The 25,417-nt window shown below is 46.4% G+C and overlaps 1 protein-coding gene across 1 annotated transcript in view; it reads right to left on the reverse strand.

The window, feature by feature from the left end:
• Window positions 1-25,417, reverse strand: part of IL18RAP (interleukin 18 receptor accessory protein) — a 644,980-nt gene that overhangs the window by 69,175 nt on the left and 550,388 nt on the right. The window lies entirely within an intron of this gene.

A 25,417-nucleotide genomic window follows, 5' to 3' on the forward strand; every position in this document is an offset into this window, starting at 1 on the left:
ACCGTTGTTTCCGGACCGCCTGAGTCCGACCCCTGCAGGCGGGAGGTGATGTTCCCGCCAGGTCTGACCTGGCGGGTTTAACACCGCCCGCCTGCAGGCGGACGAGGATGCTGCCGGTGTTTCCATGATCCCCATTCCCATCGAGTCCCATAGGACTCGATGGGAATGGGGATTAACACCATTCCGCCTCCGTGATTCCCGGAAAACCGGGGTTTTTTCAGGTCCTCCTCTCTATTGGTTCTCTAAAAGAAATCACAATGCATGTTGGCTATTATAAATAACAATGCAATAACTACTTAGAATGCACACATGGCATATTGCTGATCAGCATCCGAAACCTTTCTTAGTTGCGAGAAAGGGCTGAGTATGGGAATGAGTTAGACAGTGCAGTGGTGTGTTCGAATTTGGTGTGTGAGATTGGATTATTGGATACAAATCCAGGCATTCTGGATTATGCTTTACGAGGAAATGCAGCATGAAGAGGCACACCATGTATTTGAGATGGTTGTGTTCATGTCATGTTTTGTTGTGTACTGCAGAAAACATTAACTTCCCTGCTGCAGCCCGTATTTAGAAGTAGTCATCAAGATCAATCTTTTTTCGGAAATATCACATTTCCATAATGTACATATAATATAAAAAATATAAACATAATAAGACTTAACATAGTTTACAAAATATTCTTTTAAAAAGCCACCACACAACTCATACAATCACACAATATAATTATAGCGAGTTATTTTAAATACACCTGCCTCTATATTTCTCTATATTTAACAAATGTCCAACACATAACACCAAATATGGGGTATCAACTTTTTTCAAAATTGCGATGGCCCTACTAGTTTGCCAAATCCCTGGCCGTTTTAAGAACCCATTCCAAACTACTTCACCCATTAAAGGGGCAGAGAAGAATACAAAGAACTGCCAATTGCAATACATGTGTACATAATGGGCAGTGATGAGAACCTCGCTTTTGCCATTTTGAAGTCCAAAGCGGTTTAAATAAACCTTTGTAAACAACAAACCTTTATGGGGATTAGGCAACCAATTAAAATACTGTTCACAGCCCAACTTGTTTGTAATGATAAACACGCCAATGTTGGTGCAAAAACCCTACTACCTGCTAACCATGGCTCAATGTCCATCGATCACAGGCTGCCTAATGGCCTTAATGTCAGTGGAGAAGTTCTTACTTTAGATTAAAAACGATTCCAAAAACCAATATTATGTCACATGAACGTCACACGATTGAACCAATCCCACCACCAGCAACATTTAGACAGACATCTTAGGTTATGTGCTTGACTATATCTAATTCCTTGTAACCATATATTCTCAGACAGATCAGGATTGGCCTCAACTGAGCTTCAGAGAGCACAGAGGATGGAAGCCCAGCCTCATAAAACATTGCTTGGAAGTTGAATTTTCAGGAAGGCATAACATTGTTTTCGAAAAGGTTTGCATAGAGGTACCTCCAGAGCTCAGCCCCATTTTTAGCTACCGATCGAGCTTTCACCCTGTCAATTTACATTTCCAAAATGCGACAAACCCTATAATAGCACACATTCTGTGAAAAAATAAAGACCTTTTGTGCTCTGTATGCGCAGACAAGATTACATTTTCCTTCATCCTAATGGTGAGATAATGAAAAAAAAGAAAGTTCATTCTGTGCAAAATGTATTTAAAACCCTATCTCGTTTTCTAAAATGCATTGATGGCTCTGTAATAAAAACAACATCATATGCATAGATTAAAATCCTGACCCCCCACTCCCTCCCATTTCCCCTATTATCAGTGCATCACAATCTACCCTATCAATATTGTCTGTGGACTAGTAATATAGAGTACAAAGAAAAGTTGAACTAACGCGGCGCAACCGTGTTGCATTGCCATCTCACCTCTCAAAGAATGCGTGCATGTACCTCCCTAGCTGCATCTTTCCAGGTGAAATATTATAAGTGATAGTATCAAACCACCCACAGCGCTTACATCTTCTAAACATGCCTAGAACTGCTTTCTGTCCATGCTGTCATAGGCCATTTTAAAATCAATAAATACAAATAAATGAACATTTTGTTCTGGTATTGTTAGTTTTGGTGTAAGGTCATTATAATGAAAACGTTCTCTATAGTTCCTAACTATTCAGAAATCCACCTTCAGAAGGCTTTATTGCTAACTGCCCGGTCTTGCAACCTCAGTACTCGGCTCCTCTCCCGTGTGGGTACCAGTTCACTGGTGAAGAGCCCTCAAATCCTCAAGTTTTGTCCAAGCAGCGGCCTCCGACATTGCCACAGACTACAGGCCCAGCTAAACAGCACTGCCTTTTGCGCTGGCTTTGGAGTTGATGCTGATACGCTGGCTGTTGAAGAGCAGTGGCGTCGCCAGGGGTGGCCTGGGGGGCCGCACCCCCCTGTGAAACCATGTGCCCCACCTTACACCCCCCCCACCTAAGACGAACAGTAACCATGTTCTCCTCTTACATTTGTCTGTGCCCCCCCTACTTTTGTCTTTGGCCCCCTCTGTGCCCCTCCCCCTCCTAAATGTGATTCCTGGCGACGCCATGGTGAAGAGCCCAAATCCTCCGGTGGGGGTGTGGCCAAGCACCGGCTTACAGCATTTTCCCGTAGCTGTAACGCATAGCTCTAGCCAAACATCACTGAATTTTGCACTGGCCTCAACACGACTGCCGACATACCAGAGAAGAGCCCTCAAATCATCAGAGGGAGGGCGTAGTCAAGCAGCTTCCTCCAACATTTTACCATAACCACAGCCGCATCCAACCAGCAGTGCCTTTGGTGTTGGCTTTGGCATGCGCACTGGCGCGCGCTGGTAAAGAGCACTCAAAGCTTCAGATTGGGGTGTACTGCCATGCAGCAACCTCTGCGGTTCTCCCATTGCTGCAGCCCACACTCAGTGAAAAACATATCAATCGGAAAAACGAAAGCCATATTCAATCATTTTTATTGTATGCAATGTATATTGTTATTTGCTTGTGCTTGTAAAATGCCCACGTGAACAAAGGTGCCTCAAAAGTGATAGAGGTGAATAGAGGGAATTTGCAGCTAGGGGGATATATTTTAGGCAATAAGTAGAGCATAAGTACTACATATTCCGATGGCTTAAGAATGGCATGTAGTCAGGCTTGCAGAGGAGAGGAAGGAAAAGAACATTCCAGTGGATTTTGCTAACGTTAACATTTGGAATTCACTATCCCTTCAATTATTGGATTGAGACAAACGCAAGAATCAATAATTAGCGTAATTAGAGACTGAACGTTACGTCATTAATACTTATTAGCCTGTTGGAAAAGAGGCCGAAGTAGCCGCGGTAAATATTATGAAGAGCAGGAGACTATATAAAGTTATATGGATTTATTGTAAGTTCATATATAATAGTATAACTAGATTACAATGTAGGAAATGGAGGAGGGAGACAACTAGTAGCAGAGGGAGCTGGACAGTTATAATTCAATTCCAGTCCTCCCTTCTAGAACTCTGTTTACACCTGAGCTCCAAGTGTTCTAATATAAGCCACCATAATATGGTCAGGCATGTCCCACAGTCATCAGGCAGCTTCTATTATAATATTAGATACTACAGAGGCTAACAATTGGTCATGGTAGTCAAAGCAGAAAGGAGAGCCAAAAGAAGACACATTTAGTACTGCTTTACCCTGCAAGTTTGGTAATGATGGAACTAGCGGATAGACGGGTAGCTACCAAGAGTGCTTTCCACCGTCAGGTGTCATATGTGCCCTGTGACTTGAAACAATTATTATGAATGCATTATAGACGCCTGGCTGCTGAACTTTAATGTAGTATCACAATACACACATATACACAGTGACAAAACTATTATTAGAGAACATCAAATCGGTAAGTTATTTCCCCTTCAATATGTTGATTTTACAATGTTCAACTTTAATTTGATAAAGAACCTTTTCATTTGTCATGGCACCCTGTATGAACAACTTCAAGAGACTTCATTGGGGTACAAAATTGCCCCGCTTATACAAATCTATTAAGGGACATTTGAGAAACACAAAGGGCCTGATTTACAAAAACGTATTTCAATGGGAAAACCACATTGAACAGCTTTTTGTAAATCAGGCACAAAGAGCACTCGTATAGGCCATCCTATCCTCGCACCCACTGGGAGCGGTTTAGCAATGGTATTGTTCTGATCTGAAATAGTAATTTAGAACAACTTGATTACTTTGCACAAATGCTAAGTAACATTGACCATAATATCAGACTCACCAGAGAATTTGGCAAAGAAAGTATTAATTTCTTGATTTACAAATCTATATTCGTAATCAAGTAATACGCTCAAAGATACATAGAAAAAATAGAGTCAGTCCCGCAGGCAAACAGTGCACATCCCAAATGTCTTAAATATAATATACCATTTGGTACATTTGACTGCACAGTAAACCACAGTAAAGATAACAACTTTCTGGGACAAGCGAGTGGAATAATTAATAGATTGATACACAGTAGGCATAGGTTAACATCCTTAATGCTGCCATGCTAGAAATCACAGCAAACAAACATCAAGAAACTTGTTAGAGAGGGAAAAAAACTATTTGAAAGAACTCCACTAATCACATGTTTTAAAACAGATGACAAATGCAATCCTCACATTTAGAACATTTGAAAGAGAAAAGGAAATATCTTACAATTGTATAATGATATGTCCAAACACATTGGGCCAGACCACACATGACATATAAATTAGCAACCAATCTCCCTAATATTATATTTCCAAGTTTACTAGATGTACTATGAAAACAAAACATAGTTTAACACAAATATTTTTGTTTTGCTCAAATGTTAACATTGAAAAATGTGTACATTGGCTAAACACACCACAAACATATATTCATTTGGTTACCAGAAACCAATGAAGATAAATAGTTTCACCAATTGACAAGCAACCTTACTGGTTGTTACCATTGAATGCATATGCTCACAATTCGATCTGGCAGTATCATTACATCATTAAAAACCCATATACAGGAATATGTGCAAGCTACACAAATGGGTAATCACGCCTGCCCCTGTCAGAACACTGAACTAGGGAAGATACAGACTTCAGTCCATAGAATATCACATGTATGGGTGTGGAACCTGTAAAATAAATCTCAATGTGGTATAACTGACCCATCTTAGCCCAGACTGAAGGAAGCTTGACATATTCAAACACTTCCAACTAGCATGATTGGATTCAATGTGACCAAAATACTACATGTACTCATTGATAAAGAAGTTGGTAACAATTTGGATATACATGCAAGATTATTTTTATGATCCTTACCTTTGGTAACCTAACTATGTCTTCCTATTATTCTTTCTTTCACCGTTAATTTAATCTCATTGCAGTCTTTTGTTCACAGAACTCACACAGTAATTAGAACCCTTTACATGGATCTATATTTGTCCCTTTGAGTAGTAATCATTTCTCTAATAGTACTGGTCAAAGTATTGGCCAACAAAACAGGATTTAGCTGACCACACTCCTGTGTTTACAATCTGCTGGAATTACAACTATATTCTCCATGGGGCAGTAGGATTTATGTCTCTAGTTAAGTCTACTGTGAATGTTTCCATCATGACTTCCATCTTAAGAATACCCATGCACCACTGCTGCATCAATAATGGCAGGCCACCCAATTCTCCTTCCAATATACCCATATCATCTATGCCCTCCCTTTTATATTACTATGTCAAAACACAATTTATTTTTCCTTCTTGGTTGTCTAATGCCCAGATAATGTTCCTTTAAATATGGTTGCTTTTTGTGTCCTTCTATAATATATTTTTTCAGGATGAGACAATTGACTCGAATTTTCTCACGCAAGACAGGCCCACATCAGCATTTGATTTCTTTATCCCACATTATATTTGTTTTTTTTTTTATCCCTGCACTTTGTAGTGGGTGAATACATGATTTTCTCACTAAGAACATAGAACCCACCATAATTTCTTCCTTCAATATGGTTGCTCTGAACATGTTTTAGTGTTGGTCTAGTTGCCAACCAGATTAGACATTCAACCTATGAATATTGGCAACATGCTTTTACAAGAGTAGAACTACCCCTTGAACTGACCAAGATAGTTCACAAAAGTGACACTTCCCTGTTTTTCATGTATAGGTTCTCCTACCTGTATCCAGACTACACATACTTGGGTTAGACCCTTTTGACTCAAGGTTTAATTAATGTTGCAAAATAGTTGTCTTCTTCATTTACCTTAGCACTCTTTTTATATTGCATACTGTGACAAAGCCAGTACACTGGCTGTGTCAAGGAGGAACTCATGCCAGTTAGAAAGGAGAAGCATTAAATAAAACATACACAATAGTAGGATTTTAAAGGGAACAGTGAATTAGGGGATGAGCAAGGACCTTACCCCGTCCTCATGTGCCAACGGGCCTTATTACAAGTAGGGCACAAAGGGATACCAGGCACCGGTAATGACATTGATGCCGGTAATCCCTTTGCGCCCTACTACGAGTTCCCTTTGCGTGTCCTTCCTTAACACCTGCTTTTAACAGGCGTTAAGGACGGAACCCGGAAAGGGACACCGGGTCAATAACGGTACCGCAATTTTCGGTACCGTTATTGCCGCCTTCCCATTGAGCCCTATTGGGGCTCAAATGGGAATGGGGAATGGCCCTGGTGAATGGGGAATTACCGGTCCCCCCGACCTCGGAATGGACCAGTAATTACTCCATTCAACAGGCCAGAGTTGGAACGATTTTGGAGGCAGCCATGCCGCAAATAGCGGCGTGGTTACCTCCAAACTCGGAAGGAGGGCCTTTCTTTCTACAGACACTTGCCTACAACCTTACCTCAGAACCTAGAACCTGTCCTGTGTTACATTTCTATTTGAGAAACACAGGAGGAGAAATGCTGCTGCCTCAGTTGAAGCAAAGAAGGTGCAGCAGTATTCCTCTTGTTCGCAGAGAATAAGGGGGAGCCACAAGAAACCATATCTCCATAAGCATCGGACCGCCGGAGAATGCAAGCATGGGAGAAAAAGACAGCGCAGCACCCAGGGAGTGATATTTATAGCAAGACAGGCAGCAAGTACAGGGACAGTCAGAGATGTAGAACCTATCCCATGGATCCAACAGAAACAAATTTGGAAGATGAAACTCTTGTCCCCAAAACTTTAAGAGGAGGGGAACCCGGAGCCCTCGCAGGTGCAGTGACATCTCTATGCTGCCGTGGTGGAGGATCGACAGATACACGCAAAGGAAGGGTGGTGGATTAGCCCCATTTTGCAGACTTACCTATACACACACATACACTGGCCATGTAGAGGAAGACAGGGCTAGATTGGGTTGGAAAAGAGGACCAATCAGCACTGGAGTAGGGGTACATAAGCAGGAGAAAGGAAACAAGAAGTGGAGATTGTTCAAGTGAGGAAAGCTGTGGAGGTGGAACAAAAGAAGAGCAGAAGGAAGGAGGGTGCAGCTGTATGTTGAGGAGATTTACACAGCAGATGGTGTATTGATTTAGGAGGAAAAGTGGTTGTGCAATGTGATTGGATGGGATTGTGTGTTGAACAGTAGAATACAGTTAAATATGATGTGAATGTGAAGTGCTTGTTACAGAGCAAAAGAAGAGTCGGTGGATAACAGGGTGGGAGGAGTAGAGTGGTAGTGGTAGGAGGAGAGTCGTGGTAGTAGGAGGAAAGTGGTAGAGGTGGAAGGAGGGTAGTGTGGAGGAGGAGTAGAATTAGTGCTGTTGTAGTAGTAGTAGTGTGGACAAGGAGGAGCAGTACAAGTGTGGGAGGAGGGAGATAAAAAAATACTATTGTAGGAAGGAGGTGAGACCTAGGAGGAGTGAACCCTCAGAGAGACAGAAGAGTCAGGGTCAAGTTAGGTGGAGGGGAGACAGTAAGATAGAGAAGGGAAGAGATAATCATGTAAATGAGGCAACAAGTCTGAGTCCATCTGAATAACTGCAAGTAACTTTGCAAAACCCCATAGAACACTAACAACTGGGTAGAGTAGGGACAGATAGTAAGTCCCAGAGGGACCTTAGAGAGCCATCTATTAGGGAAAAGACCATAGATTGAGCCAGGCACCAGACATTAGCGGTTACCAATCAGTAGAAATGACCTGGGGTTAAGGACAACTATAGGGAGGACATGCTAAGGGAGGTGAGTGAGAGAGGCACGGTCCAAGGGCTTACAAAATTGGCAATACAAACACTGAAACCACCCTTGACAATCAGAGTGGTTTGTGTGAAATCTGTGACAATCTCAGAATTTCATTATACTTCTGCCTCATTTCTCTTTGATGCAAAATAGCTATGTACACAATCTTTACAGCATTTATTGACTTCCTCTGTATCTCATTTTTCTACACTTCATTTATTGTTTTCATTTAAAAAAAATCCTCCTTTTCTATTTCTCTGATAACCATAATGATCACTGAGACCAACAGTGTTAAATATCTTACACTGTGAAAAAATCCTGAAAAGTAGTTGATTAAAAACATATTCACTTATGAAATATCCTATGAAAAAACCCATTTGAAATTAATAGGCTTCGAGTCATATTTACATCATTTGGATTTTACATGTATTGTGACAGGAGCTGCTTTGTTCTTGTGGGTTTACCCATTGTGTCTTTTAGATACTAATCTTTAGTCTTATTTTGAGTCATCATTTGGAGATATGCTGTGGTCTAAAAACATTTGAATTCTGTCTTTGTAATGTTTTGGTTGAGATTTATTCTATGGGGAGTCTAGCAGATATTACAAATGTTTCCATCATGGAACTTTCCTTATTTTCACCTATCTTCATAGCTTGGTAAGATAGAAGGACTATTAGGTAACACTGTATGATTGGATACAAGAAGAAGGTAGCTTCTGGAATGTATATGCTTCTGGTATTTTGAATGCATATTTATATCTAAGGAGAAATTGGAGCTCTGTGTTTGGGTTATTTTGATACATTTTAGGTTTTATTGATCTTACCGTCATGGAGTTTGTTTGAATGCAGGTTTTTGTCTGGCATTCATTGCAGTCTATGAACTTGACGTTTCCTTTGCCTTGATCCACCAATTGTAAGTCACAGTGCTCATTTGTGCTTAATGTGAGTGGTATAAATACAGTAAAACAAATTATCATTCAAAACATATCTTCAGAATTGTGAATGCAAATAGTCCTGGTCTCATAAAAAAGTACATTCTGTTGGCCACTTAGGCCCTCCTTCACCTAGGTTTTTCAAGCATTTTGCTTTGCAATTATTGTTTGTAGGATGTCTTCAAAATTATTAATATGTGGATAGTTTCTTGCTTAAAACACCTTTCTAAGCTGCCTAGTCTGCCTTTCGGAGTGCTGGATTCAAGTTTGACAAAAGTTGTTCTAATTATTGTTGCAGTGATTCTCAAGCAGAGCCATTTTTGTGTTTTTTTGTTTTCTTGTTTTGAAATAATTAATACTCAATCACAGGTAATTTGATTGCTTTGTGAGAAAGTTTCTGTGGTACTGATATCGTCTATGACCTTTTAATTTTGTGTACGTATTAATGCAGTTTCTATGGAGTTTCTGCATCATTGATATGTGTTGTTTTCACTGTGATGAGGTATTGGTTCATTGAAAAATGAGGCAAGCAAGCTCAGTAGAAGCTAAACTTTTTTGAAGATTAAGGACTCTTCACAGCTTTCCCCCTACTTATCCCACTCCTATCGTGTTCCTGGGGAACATGTACCTGCCCATTATAGTTTGTATGGCCACAGATTATCCACAGAGGCAGGGAGCAAGGGATTTTCTTTCAATTCCATTTTTTTGATTTTTTATTACGCGCTTAATACCTGAGTTTGGTTTTAAAGCGCAGATCCGGGATTCAAACCTCTGTTGCTCTGAGTTGTCTTGCTTCCAAGACCATCACGTTACCCCTGTGCTGGTCTCAAGACACATCAAACGGCATGCATGGGTCCATGGGTGGGAGAGAAAAGCAAGATATAGGGTAATGATCAGGGGTGGGAGGAGGGTGGTAGGGGACACTGACAAATTCAAGAGTGATTCCAAATTTAAGATCCAAACAGTATGAAACAGAACCTGACATTTCATAGTCTCTGAACTGGATTAGTAAACTGAGGCCAACCAGAGCCTAATGGCATGCATGCTGAACTCCCATTCTGAGTCAACCCAATGGGATTGAAATCCTCTCTTATCAGTGTAGAGTCAGGATGACATACTGTCTCTTCTGCCATCGGGCTGCGAACACCATCCAAATACATATCTCTGTTGAAACTCAGCCACATGTTGTGACCCCAATTTTGGGCTTAGCTTCCTTTGTCAAAGTGTACAGACGTGGTCGCACCACCAACCTACCTAGACACTATTACAATTCAAAATAGTTCCATTATCCAACTTCACAGCATTGGGGACAACTTCAGCATCTCTCTCAAAATCATTGAAATTGGATTCACCCTTGATGGTCTCTCCACCGTTTCCCACCCTTAGAAACTCTCCTGGGCAGGTTTAACTTTGTTACCACGATTCTATGATCAAATAGATTATTCATTTTTCCTGAGCTCTGCTGATGCAGTCCTTAACATCTGTAAGGAAACCTGACTGGTTCATACTAGGCTGTTAACCCAACTTGGGTTCAGCATAGAGTTGGGGTCACTGCCACACATAAGGTGGAATGGGGACACTCCAGTGACACAATTGGGGATCGAGTCCACCCTCCAAATTTTACGGCCTAGTCAATGGTGCCTTGTATCATTCGATTGAATCTTTCGACCAAGCCGTTGGGTTCAGGATGGTATTTGGAGATAATATTCCATGTTATCCTCCTGTTCCTGGTGTAGCACCCAGCTTCTATCCCTCTGAATTGATGCCAACTGCTGTTTGTTATCTCTGAGGGGTTCCTTGCCCTCCTAAAAGCTTGTTCAAGTAACTGCATTTTATTGTTGCCAGCCCTTGCATATTACATGGGCTCAGAATATCAATCACCACATGTTTTCATTCCCCTTCAGGAAGGAGATATTGGATTTAACTCTTTGTTTACCTGATACTGTTGTCTGAGTTAAGAGAGTGGAGGCAATACATTACACTGTGTACAACTAGGAGGTACAATCCTGGCCACCAATACTTCTTTCACACTTTTCTCTTTGTACTGGTAATGTTGGGATTTACCACATGAGTTGCCTCAATAAGCCGCTCTCTGAGCAACATAGGCAGTACCAACTGGTGGCCGTAAAAAATAATATATCCCCTTCTCTCAACAGCTCATCGCTTATCTCTGTAATGGGAGGAGTTACATTAAAAGTTACTTTTGTCTGACCATATAACTTAAGTCCATTTAATGACCTTATATAATATTGGGTCTAGTTTTAATTCCATGGCCATTCCTTCTTAAAAACAGCCGAGTGGAGACTCTGCACAAATTGGTATGGCAAAACTTGCCACACCCTCCTCCTCGCTATCCTGTTATTTTGTGGTTGAGGGGTAAATGTGAACAACATTTTGCTACTCTATAGTGTACCCTACCAACATACTATACTGGCTGCAAAATTTAAAAGTATGACTGAAGAAACTGTGAATGCAGAAATTGATAGGAGACTACACCCTACTCCTCTTCATGTCATGGGCCCTCTACTGGCCAAGAATACGTTATGGTGGGTACTGTTATTCTTACATAAACTTAGGATTCCAATCTGTAGGGTGATTGCAAATCCTTTGGCTAATACATGCATTAATGTCAGTGCCTATCCCTATATTGAACCTAGATCTGGTGGAATCTTCTGCCACTCAATTCACTGATCCTGTTACCTCTGAAAATGCTTACAGCCATTACATTCCTTGACACTGAGGGGGTAATTAATAGATTTCAGCACAGAGGCAGTGCACCTGAGCAGCTCAGAGAAGCGCAGAGAGGTAGCGTGCGCCAGCGTGCGCCAGCCGTGTGCGCCAAACAGCATTCCGGCGTATCGCGTATTCATGGAATACGCCCCCAAGAACGCCCCTCGCTCAAGGATAAGGCATTGAAATCCCCAATGCAGCGCAAAGGGCTGTGCTAACCCTGCACCAGACCACAGGGCCGGTACAGTGCATTTGGGGGGTGCGTGGGATGTTCACATGCGATAGGCCTTGTGCGAGTGGGGTACGTGTATTCTGAGGGTGCGCGGGACGTTTTACACGCGATAGGCCTTGTGTGAGTGGGGTACGTGTATTTTGGCGGTGCGCGTGAAGTATCACACGTGATAGGCCTTGTGCGAGCAGGTACGTGCATTCTGAGGGGTGCGCGTGATGTTTTACATGCGATAGGCCTTGTGTGAGTGGGGTATGTGTATTTCAGGGGTGCTCGTGAAGTATCACATGCGATATGCGTCGTGCAAGCGGGGTACGTGTATTCTGAGGGGTGCGCAGGATGTTTTACATGCGATAGGCCTTGTGCGAGCGGGGTACGTGTATTTTGGGGGTGTGAGTGAAGTATCACACAGGATAGGCCTTGTGCGAGCGGGTACGTGCATTCTGAGGGGTGCGTGGGACGTTTTACACATGATAGGCCTTGTGCAAGCGGGGTACGTGTATTTCGGGGGTGCACGTGAAGTATCACACGTGATAGACCTTGTGCGAGCGGGGTACGTGTGTTCTGAGGGGTCGCGGGACGTTTTACATGCGATAGGCCTAGTGCGAGCGGGTGTACGTGTATTTCGGGGGTGCGCGTGAAGTATCACACGTGAAAGGCCTTGTGCGAGCAGGGTACATGTATTCTGAGGGGTGCGTGGGACGTTTTACACGCGATAGGCCTTGTGCGAGCGGGGTACGTGTATTTCGGGGGTACGCATGAAGTATCACATGCGATAGGCCTTGTGCGAGCCGGGTACGTGTATTCTGAGGGGTGCGTGGGACGTTTTACATGCGATAGGCCTTGTAAGTGGGGTATGTTTATTTCTGGGGTGCGCGTGAAGTATCACACACGATAGGCTTTGAGGCCTTGTGCGAGCAGGTTACACGTGATTTCACTGCCGTGTGAGGGGTACTTGTATTCCTGTGTGCCCCAACGCGAATTGGCAGTGTGTGTCCTCCCAGGTGTGCCCTCTCCCCCCTATCCAGGCCCTGCAGGCAGCCCACAACACAGGGGAATACCCTGCACCCCTGGCCATGCCCCGCAGGCAGCCCATCCACCCTGGTCATGCCCCCCAGCCAGCCCACATGTCACCATGCAGAAGTGAGCACTGACACATGTCCCCCTGCACCCCCACCCACCCAGCAGTAACAGGCACCTGCCAGCAGGCCCCGACTCATGTCCCAGCACCCCCACTCACCCACCCATCAGTGACAGGCACCTGCCAGCAGGCCCCGACTCATGTCCCTGCACCACCACTCACCCACCCAGCAGTGACAGGCACCTGCCAGCAGGCCCAGACTCATGTCCCCCCACCCACTCACCCACCCAGCAGTGACAGGCACCTGCCAGCAGGCCCCGACTCATGTCCCTGCACCCCCACTCATCCACCCAGCAGTGACAGGCACTTGCCAGCAGGCCCCGACTCATGTCCCTCCACCCACTCATCCACCCAGCAGTGACAGGCACCTGGCAGCAGGCCCCGACTCATGTCCCCCCACCCACTCACCCACCCAGCAGTGACAGTCACCTGCCAGCAGGCCCCGACTCATGTACCCCCCCAACACGTCATGACGTTCCACAATCATGGGCCTTATGGCCACCCAAATCGCATCCCACTCCACCCCAGTCCAAATACACAACCAGGTATTACATCCACCCCACAATGAAATCCCCATCACATGACACATCCGAAATGGCAAGTATGCACATCAACACATTTCCGTCACACCCACACAATGGGTGCATGTGATTGAGAAAACACACATCGTGACATGCATGAAACCAAAAATAGAATACCACACATTGAAGTAGGAAATAAAAATGTATTAAACACAAAAGCAAGGGAATGAAATGAAACACACAAAAATGGAAATGATTAATAAAAAGCTGCATGTCCAAAATAGAAAATAAAAATGTATGAAAGCAGAATCCAAATCAATCCAAAAGCACGTGTCCAAAGTGTCATTCCGGCAAAACAAATCCAAAGTGAAAAAACAAGACAAAACCATTGATCCATGGAAAAAAAAAAAAATAAGAAGTGAAATCCAGTGTCGACATATTTACAAAGTACAAGTCCAGGGTCCATGGGCCCAACCTTTGAAATGAAACCTACAAAAACTCTACCTAATGAAGAAATATATACAAAAACTTGCGGCATTGTCCAAGCACCCCAAAAGAAATGAACACAGAAAGGAAACCTAACACTAACTAACTATATACAATGGCGGCGGGCAAGTCCTACGGCTCACTCTGTGATGTCCCGGGCCAGGGCATCATCGAACTCCATGTCGATGTCCCGGAGCCAGGCCTCTGCCCTGGCTCCGAGCTTTTGCAGGGATGCAGTAATGGCCTGTTCCAACTCCCTGCGAGTTGCCTCGAGGCACTCAGCCCGTCTCAATGCCCTGCGCATGGAGAACTCCACCCTGACCATGGTGAGCCATGCCTCTTCCGCCCACCGCCGCTCCGCATCTATCCGCTGGCCCAACCGCTGCTACATGGAAGACACTCCCATTCCAGGGTCCCCCTGCCCTCCGGCCAATGCCTGCCCCTCTGATGTTGATGGTCTCGAGCCATAATCGCTCCAACCTTGAGCCTGCTGCTGTTGTCCATGTGCCCAGCCCGATGATGCTGGCACATCCTCCATCTGCTGGTCTCCAGTTGGTGGGGTGTCCACCCCTGCTGGACCTCCGACTCCCGACTGTGGCAGAGATGTGATCTCCACCAAGCTGGCTGCGTTGGTCTGGCCAGCTGGCTGCGTTGGTCCAGCCTGGTGGAATCTGGGCCGGAAGACGGCAGGGAGAACGATTGGTGCATAATCTCCACAGAGGAGGAGAGCGCCGCCCGAGTGCTCGAACATGTAGGAACTTCAGACCAGGGCCCCTCCCAACTGTGACATGTTGCCACGCAGCTCTTCGTGATGGCGTGCGTCGTCCCCCCAGGAAGCACGCACATCATCACGAATGACACTTGTGCGCATTGCGACACCAATCAGGACGGAACCTACACGGTCATGGGTCTCCTCGTCCTTCAGGTAGTGGAGTGTCAGATGACGTGGGCCTCCCCCCTACCTGCGGACGGGCCTGGGATGGGGCATCCCTGCTGGTGCATGGTGGTGCAGTCACAGGGTCAGGGACAGTGACATGCACAGGCCCCTGCATGGCAACCTGTGCTGCCTCCTGCCCCTGGCCCTGGACTGCACCACTTGCACCGGTGGTACTACCCCCACCAGGCCTCATGTGTCTCTCAGTAGCGGCCTCCTCCTCCTCTGTGTAGACCACCAACCTGGATGGCTCCGCACCGTCTTCTGCCATCGCAAGCCCCTGTGGGGGCTCACCCGGCCCTTCCGCTGCAGCTGTAGTGGCAGACGCGGTACCAGTCCCCTCGCTCCCAGATGATGGCAATTCCTGGGAGAGTGACTGGGCCTTGCGCCTCTGCCCGGTGGAGGCATCCCTGCCGTTTTGCTCCACAGTGCCGTCTCCGCCCTCTTCTTCACTCGACGCTGCGTAGAGGGAGACATAGAACACAAGCATCAGGTTACTGTACAATAGTCCCCTAGACAGGAAGCAATAGCACATGAGTGGCACTGTCAAATGTCACTTCCATCCTGTCCCTCCACAACACATGAGTCAATGCAGGCAACATACATGCAGAAACAGGCAATCAACATCAGCATCCATGTACAAGGGCCTCTATTGACATAAATGTTGGCATCAAACTCACATGCATCATGGCTCATACTGATCCCATGCACACACATCACCGGAGGGGCATGCATCAGGGCTCGTACACCACAGATACAGTGGATACAAGGATGACTAGACTGCATAAGTGAATCAACACATCATCACGGACATGTGTCATGCATCCATGGCATTTCAAAGTCACACACACGCTTCTCAGACACACAGACATGTCCACCATACATGTCCATGACAGCAGCACCCATCTCTCACACCCCATCCATGTCCAAGAACAGAGACATGCATGCATTCATGTGTGCATTCCGCATGCTGCTCCCCATATTGCATTGGAACACAAGCACCATCCATGTGGTTCACGCATGACTGGTCTCACATGCTGCACCATGATGTCCCTGCACACACACATCCATACATAGCCTATGTCTCACATACAGGCAATTAGCTGACTACCAGCACACTGCAACATGCCCTGTTTCACACAGCAATGCATGGCCACTTACCGCTCAACTCCAGACGGGTCTGCCTCTAAGAGATCTGGACGTGGATGTTGCTCAGACTGACACGGCACCCCTCTGTATCCTCTGCCTTCAAGAGGCGCCGGGCCTTGCTGAGGGTCCTGGACCTGAAGTCCTCCCAGCGCTTCCAGAAGTGCTTGATGTCACGGGTTGCCACCCCCTCCACATGGATGGCAACCACTACGTCCTCCCAGATCCTCTCCTGTCCTTCCTTGTTGGCGCGCAATGGTGTGAAGTGGGCATCTTAATGCCCCAGAACTTGCTCCACCAGGATACCAACTTCCTTATCGGTGAAGCTGGTAGCCCTCTGCCTCTCTGGCTGGGGGTCGCTAGTGGTCTCGGCTGGTGTTTGCCCCGACATGGCGACCCCCAAGGCAGGTGTGGGTGGGCAACTGGATCCTGGGGCTGGGCTGTGGAGCAATGAAATCCCAGTTTGGAGTCTTCTGTTCCAGCAGGAGTGGACACAGCAACTGGACCCCTGCAGATGGCTGATGTGCAGGCACCAAATTGCAGGGCACGTGGGCAGCAGGCATGCAGCAGCAGATGCAGGTGGGAGTGTGCTCAGGGCACTGGCGACAGGAAAATGGCCTTTTGGGCAGGAGCGTGGTCTTCCGTGTGTTGTCGCGTGGCCAGCTTGATACGGAGTGATTTGGAACGTGATAAAACTGCACGTCAGAGTGTAATTCGAGGAAAGGCCCTTAGCGCGTAAACGTGTCTGTGACGTAATGCGCACGAGTGTTTCCCTTGTGATGGGTGCATAGTTAATCAGCACGTGAAAAAACAACACGTCTGTGTGTTAATGCGTGCAATCCGAGGAAAGGGCCTAAGCGCTAAGTGATGTGACGCGCGCGGGCATCACCCTCAGCACGGGTTAAAGGTGAGCGGGGCCAGCAGTTCGCTGTATATGTGCGTTTCGTGGAGACCGACGCGTGTGTTGCTACTTCATGTTGTTTCGCGCGCCATCACAACTTCACAGCGGATCAAGGATGTTTCTCTTCTTTTGGCGGGGGTATTGGCTACGCATGTTTTTCATTATCACGCTAGTCTGATGGTGAGTCGCGCATGCTATTTTTCCCACTGCGGGTGCCCCTTTGTATCGCGTACCCATTTTCGAGGTCATAGTAGCCTGCGTGTCCCACGCGTACATGTTTTTCGTGTCCCTGGGTGCCACCGCGTACTGCGGGAGGTTAATTCCACACACATGGGCTACCGGGGGTTGCGTGCATGGTTTTACTGCTGTTTTGGGATGCCTGAGCATTGCGTGACACGTCACTTCGTCACCAGGGTCACATAGAGCCTTGCAGGTGCAGGGGTGCTGTTAACATCTTGTATCCCACTCCCTTCACCCCAATTGCCCAGGACAATTGTCGTGTACACCTCCCATTAGCACTACTCCATCTATGCTGGCACTACTCCATCTGTGCCATGGTTGGGAGGCCACGTAAGGTGAGGGGCACCTCAGCTGGGCGTACGCCACGTGGTGGGTGTGGTCAGGGACGTGGCATGGGTGACCAGGGAGTAGGGGGACTCCAGGGTGTCCAGGTTGGCTGCAGAGGGGGAAGAGGCAGGGGTGCGCCAGCTCGGCACAATATTGTGCCACATGTTGGTGCAGTCATGCCACCACCCCCTGCAGCTCCAGGAGATGCAGTCCTTGCATCTGACACTGGTGCCCATGTGACCCGGCAGTCTGTTTCATCGACTGCCACGGGCCCAAGGTTAGTGGTAGCTGCAGGTGCAGTTGTGGACACCACCAACCAGGCTCAGGGTCTGCCAGCGCAGGCTGCGTTGGCACTTGAAGAGTCCATGGCAGAATCCCAGGTGGTCAGGAGGTACACCGTAGGTGCACGCAGGGCTGCCCTGACTGAGGCACGTGTCCCTGGGGCAGCTATGTCATCTGCTGCCCCGACCAGCCGGGTGTTGTCAAGTGCAGGGGCAGATGCAGCCAACAACACCCCGGTTGTGAGTCTAACAATCAGGATAGTCCTGGTCAATGACCCTGGTACAGCGGATGTTGCTACACAGGGTCCATTCCAGGGCACCCAGCAGGCACTGATGCAAGTCAGGGCCTCACTCCATGTTCCACCTGCCACTCCCTTGGCTCATTCCAACAGCGCCACTGCCCATACTGATCAGGGCGGCATTTGCCAGCCAGAGTCCGGACCAGCGTCCAAGAGGAGGAAGGTTGCACCTGCAGTACAGGCTGGGACCCCAGACACAGCTACGGCCTCCGGCACGTCGAGGAAGAAGCCTTTCTGCAAGCAGGAATTGGACTTCCTCGTGGACTATGTGCGGGACCACAACCGTGACATGCTAGTGGGGCCGAATTGTCAAACTACGGCTGCCCATCGTGATACCCACTGGAAGCAAGTTGCAGAACATGCGAGTGCATTCGGCCATGAGGTGCGCACGGCGCAAGAGTGCAAAATGACCTTAAACACAGTGCTAAGGCGAAGCGTGCCTCAAATTACAACATGACTCTGGTCACTGGCAGTGGGCCACCACCTGAGGAGGAAGACCTCACTCCGCACGAGTCACTCGTTGCGGAGTTCATACCACCAGAATTGGTCGAAGGAGTGGGAGAGATGCAGGACTTTGATGCCCAGTCCAGTGAGTGTTGGTGCGTGTTTGTCGAGGCCATGTGTGTTTTACTTGTGTGATGGGTTGTGCATGACTGGCACTACACGTCATGTGTACGTGGTTGTCATGTGCAAGTCATGCAATGCTTCACTGATGCATGCCTGTTGTGCAGGATGGTGGACATGTAGAGCAGACGGGGACTGTCCTCATCACCCACTTGCACCCTACTCACATGCTAGTCACCCGGATGCCCCTCCAGTCCATGTTCCGGCTCACTGGCCCTTCTGCATGTGGCCTGGGGTATCCTTCCTCTCAGCACTGGGACTATGTCATTGCATGTCTGACGTGCATGTGTCCTCTGCCTGCATGTGGGTACTCCACGTAGGCATGCTCCCTTGCCCCTCCACCCCCCCTGCACCCCAATTTCAACATTGCACTGGTGTACATCATTTTGCCATGATGCAATGCTCTGTTCAAGCCTCCTGTGTACATGCAAACTACCACCTGCAAACCGGCCAGTCACATGCAGTGGGGTACATCCTCTGTCCTTCATGCAGGCTGTCTCACTTGGTGTCATGACTACTGGGTCCCCCCTCAAAAGAATTTCCAAAATTTCTTGGGTGGCCACTTACAATTCCTGGTCTAAGGATAGGTAGGGTTGGGCTATGCTACTAGGGCTCTTCCTCATCAACCAACATGGCCGCCTGATGTTACAACCCTAGATTGGGCAAGCGGTCTAGTTTTCTGTCACTCTGGAGTACTTAAGCCCCTCCCCTTCGTTCAACGGCGCTTCGCGTCTTCAGCTGTGTTCAGCAGACGCTTACCGTGGTTCATCCCTCTGACAGGAATTCCTCAGTTCCCTTGTAATTCATAGATACCCTCTCTATATTGCCATGGTCATTGTTTTCCCGTGCCATTCCGCAACTACCATTCCGTGAGCTCTGTGAGGAGTTGGCGTTTGTCAGTGAGGAGTTGGCGGGAGACGCATTCCTTTTGGCGTTTCGTCTGTGAGGAGTTTTCGAGACACTCATTCCTGTTCTGTCTCCTTTCCACAGCAAGTATCATTTACCTCATTAGCTGTCTCCACTGATTATCCGTTCTTAATGGCGAGTGCTCTGCTTGCATTCGTTCTCCAAGGGCAAGTGTATGTTTTCACCGCCTAGCAATTGTATTAGTATTACGGAGATGGGGGGTTTTGTGTGGAGATTTTGTTTCTAGGAACAGAGGTTTTCCGTTTTTTCTGTCACAGATAGGTACACGAATTGTACACATGAAGGTGCCTTAAAGGTTAAATGTTTGCGCACGTTCAGTTTTAGACATATTAGAGTGTTTCTTGCAAGGAATTCGTTAGCAATATTATTTCTGGCCGGGAATTGTCAGGAATAGCACTTTTGAGGTAGTTCCAGGAGAACCGGAGAATATCCTTACCTCTCCAGTTACAGTTGTGTTGTTGGAATAGGTTGAATGTTTTTCCACCTCACCATTAGGCATTTTCTCTACACCCTACATTCCATATAGGGCTGTCCTCCTCCCCTTGTTTTGTCCACTCCTAATCTAGCCCTTCTTCAGAACACGCACCCCTGCGCAGAAGCAGGATGGAGAGCTAACCAAATCACCAACTAAGGTAATTGAGCAATACAGTTGCTGGGATTTTTTGACCTATTATATTTTCCCTACATTAGGACGCATTCCAATTGTTCTCGTGTTGTGATTTGTTTTCTGTGGTATAGAAAGAGAGCCCAGTTGCGGTAGTGAACAACAGATAACTGCGCACCCTGAGAAGTTTCAGAATATCACGTGGTGTCCCCGAGGAGTCTAAGGTAAGTGTTACAGAACGCGAAGCTACCATAAAAAATACTCCGCCTGGGCATCATGGGAACTTCTGAGGTAGACCAGTTAGCTCAATTACTGGGAGAACTTAGAGCTGAAGTCCATGCAGCCCGGACCGAAACCGGTGCTCTTAGAAGGGAACTGGGAATCAATAGGGAACAAACTGAAGAATTGGCTCGCCAATTATTGCAGAATCAGGCGGGACATGTTCCCCTTCCCCAAAGTAATGCCCAAGCTTCCTCATCTACATCACCCCCAGTTCCAGTCCAAGTGGTGATTCCAGGAAATATTCCCTTGGCTCCTCCCGAACGATTCACGGGGGACCCAAAAAAGTTTGCAGTGTTTTTAAATCAGTGCAGACTACATTTTCTGTGCAGACCTGGCGTGTTCTCCACCGACCAATCAAAGGTTGCCTTTGTGTTGTCTTATTTAGGTGGTCATGCAGCTAATTGGTCCATTCCTTTGGTTATTCGGGATGATCCAGTGTTACAGAACTTTTCAGAATTCCAACGAGAGCTAGAGAAACTGTTTGCTCGTCATTCACAAGGCCAGGCATTGGACAATGAGTTACTGTCACTCAAGCAGGGCAATCAGGAGCTGCTTGCATATGTAGCCACTTTTAATCGATTAGTGGCAGAAACTAATTGGCCTACAGAAAAGAGAGTGACGTTGTTTTATCGTGGTCTGCGCAATGAGCTGAAGGATGTTCTTGCTCAAGTTGTCAATCCACCTGAATGTATCACAGAATTCATAGATCTGACAATCCAGTTGGATCATCGTCTTCAGGATAGGAGAACGGATCAAGCGCGTCAGGACAATCGACCCTTTGTAGTCCGTTCAAGGGAACCAGTGTCGAAGTCAGGATTAGATGTTCACAATTAACCCATGCAGTTGGGCAGAATTCGAGGCCCTGTATCCCAAGCAGAGAGAGAGAAGAGACAACAACTGCAGTTGTGTTTGTATTGTGGCAAGGCTGGTCACTTTTTAAAGGATTGTCCGGTAAAACCTTCACGGAAGCCTTTAGGGGGAATTAATCCGGATAAAAAAGAACAGATGGCGGAAAACTCCAGTGCCCGACAAGTCTAGAGGTCCGCTTGTCGAGCATGGAAAAGGTTGCAGCGACCTCACACTTTGTGTGTCCTATAGTCCTTTTTTGCCAGAAGAACCCCACTGAGAGGCATGCATTAGTTGCATACATAGATTGTGGGGCCATTGGCAACTACATGGATCAACATCTGGCTAGTAAATTGGGATTCCCTTTGAGGAATAAGTTAGAAGCTGAAAATGTTTCCGGGGTGGATGGCACACCTTTGGTGTCAGGTCCCAAAACCCAGTGCACTGACCCCCTTATGATGCTTTGCCAGGAAGGACACAGGGAGAGGATCTCTTTTGACCTGATTCAAGCTCCTCAATTCCAGATCATCTTGGGGATACCTTGGTTGCAGAAGCATAACCCTGTGATCGATTGGTGTTCCCGGACATTGACGTTTAACTCCAAATGCCAGAGTATGTGTTTTTCTGCAGAAGGTTCGGAAAACGTCAGGCAGCCTGAGATAACTAGCAACACTACCTTAGGTCTCATAGGTTCGTTACCAGTAGAGTACAAAATATTCCAGGATATTTTTCAAGAAGAACAACAGGTGGAAATTGTGCCCCCACACAGACCTTATGACTGTCAAATTGATCTCATTCCAGGGGCTCAGCTTCCTTGCAGCAGAATTTATGGCCTCACTGAAAAAGAAAATGCTCATCTGAAGTCTTATCTGGATCAATACCTGGCCAATGGGTTTATCAGACCGTCCAAATCACCGGTGGCATCTCCTCTTTTTTTTGTGCCCAAGAAGGAAAATGATTTGCGAACCTGCATAGATTACAGAGCACTGAATCAAATCACTGTGAAGAACCGCTATCCTCTTCCCCTTATTTCGACTTTGCTTGATCAGGTGAAGCAGACACGAATATTCACCAAGCTTGATCTTAGAGGTGCCTATCATCTCATTTGCATCAAGAAAGGTGAGGAGTGGAAAACCGCTTTTCAAACGCGATTCGGGCTCTTCGAATATTAAGTCATGCCCTTCGGGCTTTGCAATGCTCCTGCTGCTTTTCAGTCCTTTATGAATGATATCTTTAGAGAACTACTGGACATCTGTGTGGTGGTCTATGTGGATGACATTCTAATTTTCTCTGCAAACCTGGCGGATCATGTTAAGCACATGACATCAGTGCTTCAAAGGCTCAAATAAAATTCTCTGTATGTGAAATTGGAGAAGTGTCAATTTCATGTCCCCGAAATTGAATTCTTGGGGTTCATTCTATCTTCAAGTGGAATCAAAATGGATAACAGAAAAGTTGATGCCATCCTGTCTTGGCCCGCTCCAACTTCTGTCAAAGGAATCCAGAGTTTTCTGGGATTTGCAAATTTCTATAGGCGGTTTGTTTCTGATTTCTCTCGCCTAGTTCATCCTATCACCTCACTACTTAGAAAAAACAGGAAATTCGAATGGACCAATGAAGCGGATGAGGCATTTAAGAAACTAAAGGAGCAATTTACTGCTGCACCTGTTCTCCAACATCCGAGACCCAATCTTCCTTTTGTAGTTGAGACTGATGCTTCAAATGTAGCTATGGGAGCTGTGTTGTCTCAGCGTGATCCTGGCACCCAAGAATTGCACCCAGTAGCCTTTTGGTCAAAGAAGTTCTCTGCTGCAGAATTGAATTACACCATTACGGATAAGGAGTTTTTGGCTGTAATTTGTGCCTTGAAGGAATGGAGGCATCACTTGCTGGGCGCACGACACACTGTGACCATCTTCACCGACCATCGGAACTTGCAATACTTACGCTCAGCGAAGGCACAATCTTCAAGACAGTTACGATGGGCTCTCTTTCTCGCTGAATATGACTTCGTTATTACCTTCAGACCAGGAGTGCGAAATGGAAAGGCTGATGCCTTATCTCGAATTGGTAATGGGGAAGAAGCCTATGTACCGGTGAATCCTGTGGAGATAATTTCTGGAGAAAAGATCCTATGAGTACTGAACACAACAGACTCTGCCTTTGAAGAATTAAGAGAGGAAATTCGAACCCACCTTATGCAGGACGAATTGTTGAACTGGGAATCCAGAGGAGAAGGTTTTACAGTGCAGGAGGGCCTTCCCTTTTATCAGGAACGGTTGTACTTGCCCATGCCCGAACTACAAGAAATAGTGGTTACAAACTATCATGATGCTCTTTTGGAAGGTCACCCCGGAATCACAAAGGCCATGGAGAAGGTTAAGAGGTCATATTGGTGGCCTACTTGGAGAAAGGATGTCATTCAACATTTGAAAACTTGTGGGAACTGCGCTCAAAACATAAATCAAAAAAAGAAACCTGCTGGCTTGCTTCTTCCTTTGAATGTGCCACCAACCCCCTGGCATACCATCTCCATGGACTTCATCACAGATTTGCCTCCTTGTGAAGGGTTTGACACGATCATGGTGTGGTGGACTTGTTCTCCAAGATGGCACATTTTATCGCATTGAAAGGATTGCCGTCAGCCTCAGTGCTGGCAAAAACCTTTTTGGAGAATATTGTGAAGTTGCATGGCTTTCCTACGGTGATAATCTCTGATCGAGGAAGCCAATTTGTCTCTAAGTTTTGGAGAAAATGTTGCGAGTTGGCTAAAATAGATGTACGTTTGTCCACCAGTCATCATCCCCAAACTGACAGTCAAACTGAGCGAACCAATCAAACCTTGGAACAGTACCTTAGATGTATGTTACACCAACTAGAAGACACCTGGCTAAACGTTTTGTGGATAACTGAATATGCATATAACAATTCTGTCCATTCCTCCACTGGTTTGAGTCCTTTTTACACCTTGCATGGTCGACATCCACGTACCTCAGCTTACGATCCACCTGAACCGTTGGAAATGCCAGCAGTAAAATCTCTGCATGAAAAAATCACAACTACCATAGCTCAAGCTCGAGAACAATTATCTGTGGCTAAAGAATCCCAGAAGAAATTTGCTGATGACAAGAGATGTGTTGCACCAGAGTATAATGTGGGAAATTTGGTTTGGTTAGCCACTCGAAATCTGACCTTGAAGGGATCAAGAAAATTCCTTCCCCGCTTCCTAGGACCTTTTGCCATTGAAAAAATCATCAATCCCGTGGCCATGAAGCTAACCCTTCCAAAAACCATGAAAATCCATTCGGTATTTCACGTATCTCTTTTAAAACCTGTCTATCCAAACACACGAATTTCCGAAGCACCAGCCCCTATGGTTGTGGAAAATGACCAGCTAGAATATGAAGTCAAGGCCATCTTAGATTCCAAGATTGTGCGTAATAAGCTATTCTACTTAGTGGATTGGAAGGGTTATGGCCCTCAAGACAGAACTTGGGAACCCTGCGAGAATGTTCATGCCCCTAGGTTACTCAGAATCTTTCACCGCAACCACCCGTCCAAACCAGGGAGGGGGAATTTCAGTTTAGGAGGGGCTTTGGGGTGGAATACTGTCATGACTACTGGGTCCCCCCTCAAAAGAATTTCCAAAATTTGCTGGGTGGCCGCTTACAATTCCGGGTCTAAGGATAGGTAGGGTTGGGCTATGCTACTAGGGCTCTTCCTCATCAACCAACATGGCCGCCTGATGTTACAACCCTATATTGGGCAAGCGGTCTAGTTTTCTGTCACTCTGGAGTA

This window comes from Ambystoma mexicanum, chromosome 7p (assembly GCF_040938575.1).
Source record: "Ambystoma mexicanum isolate Mex_15411 chromosome 7p, UKY_AmexF1_1, whole genome shotgun sequence".
NCBI classification, from domain to species: Eukaryota; Metazoa; Chordata; class Amphibia; order Caudata; family Ambystomatidae; genus Ambystoma; species Ambystoma mexicanum.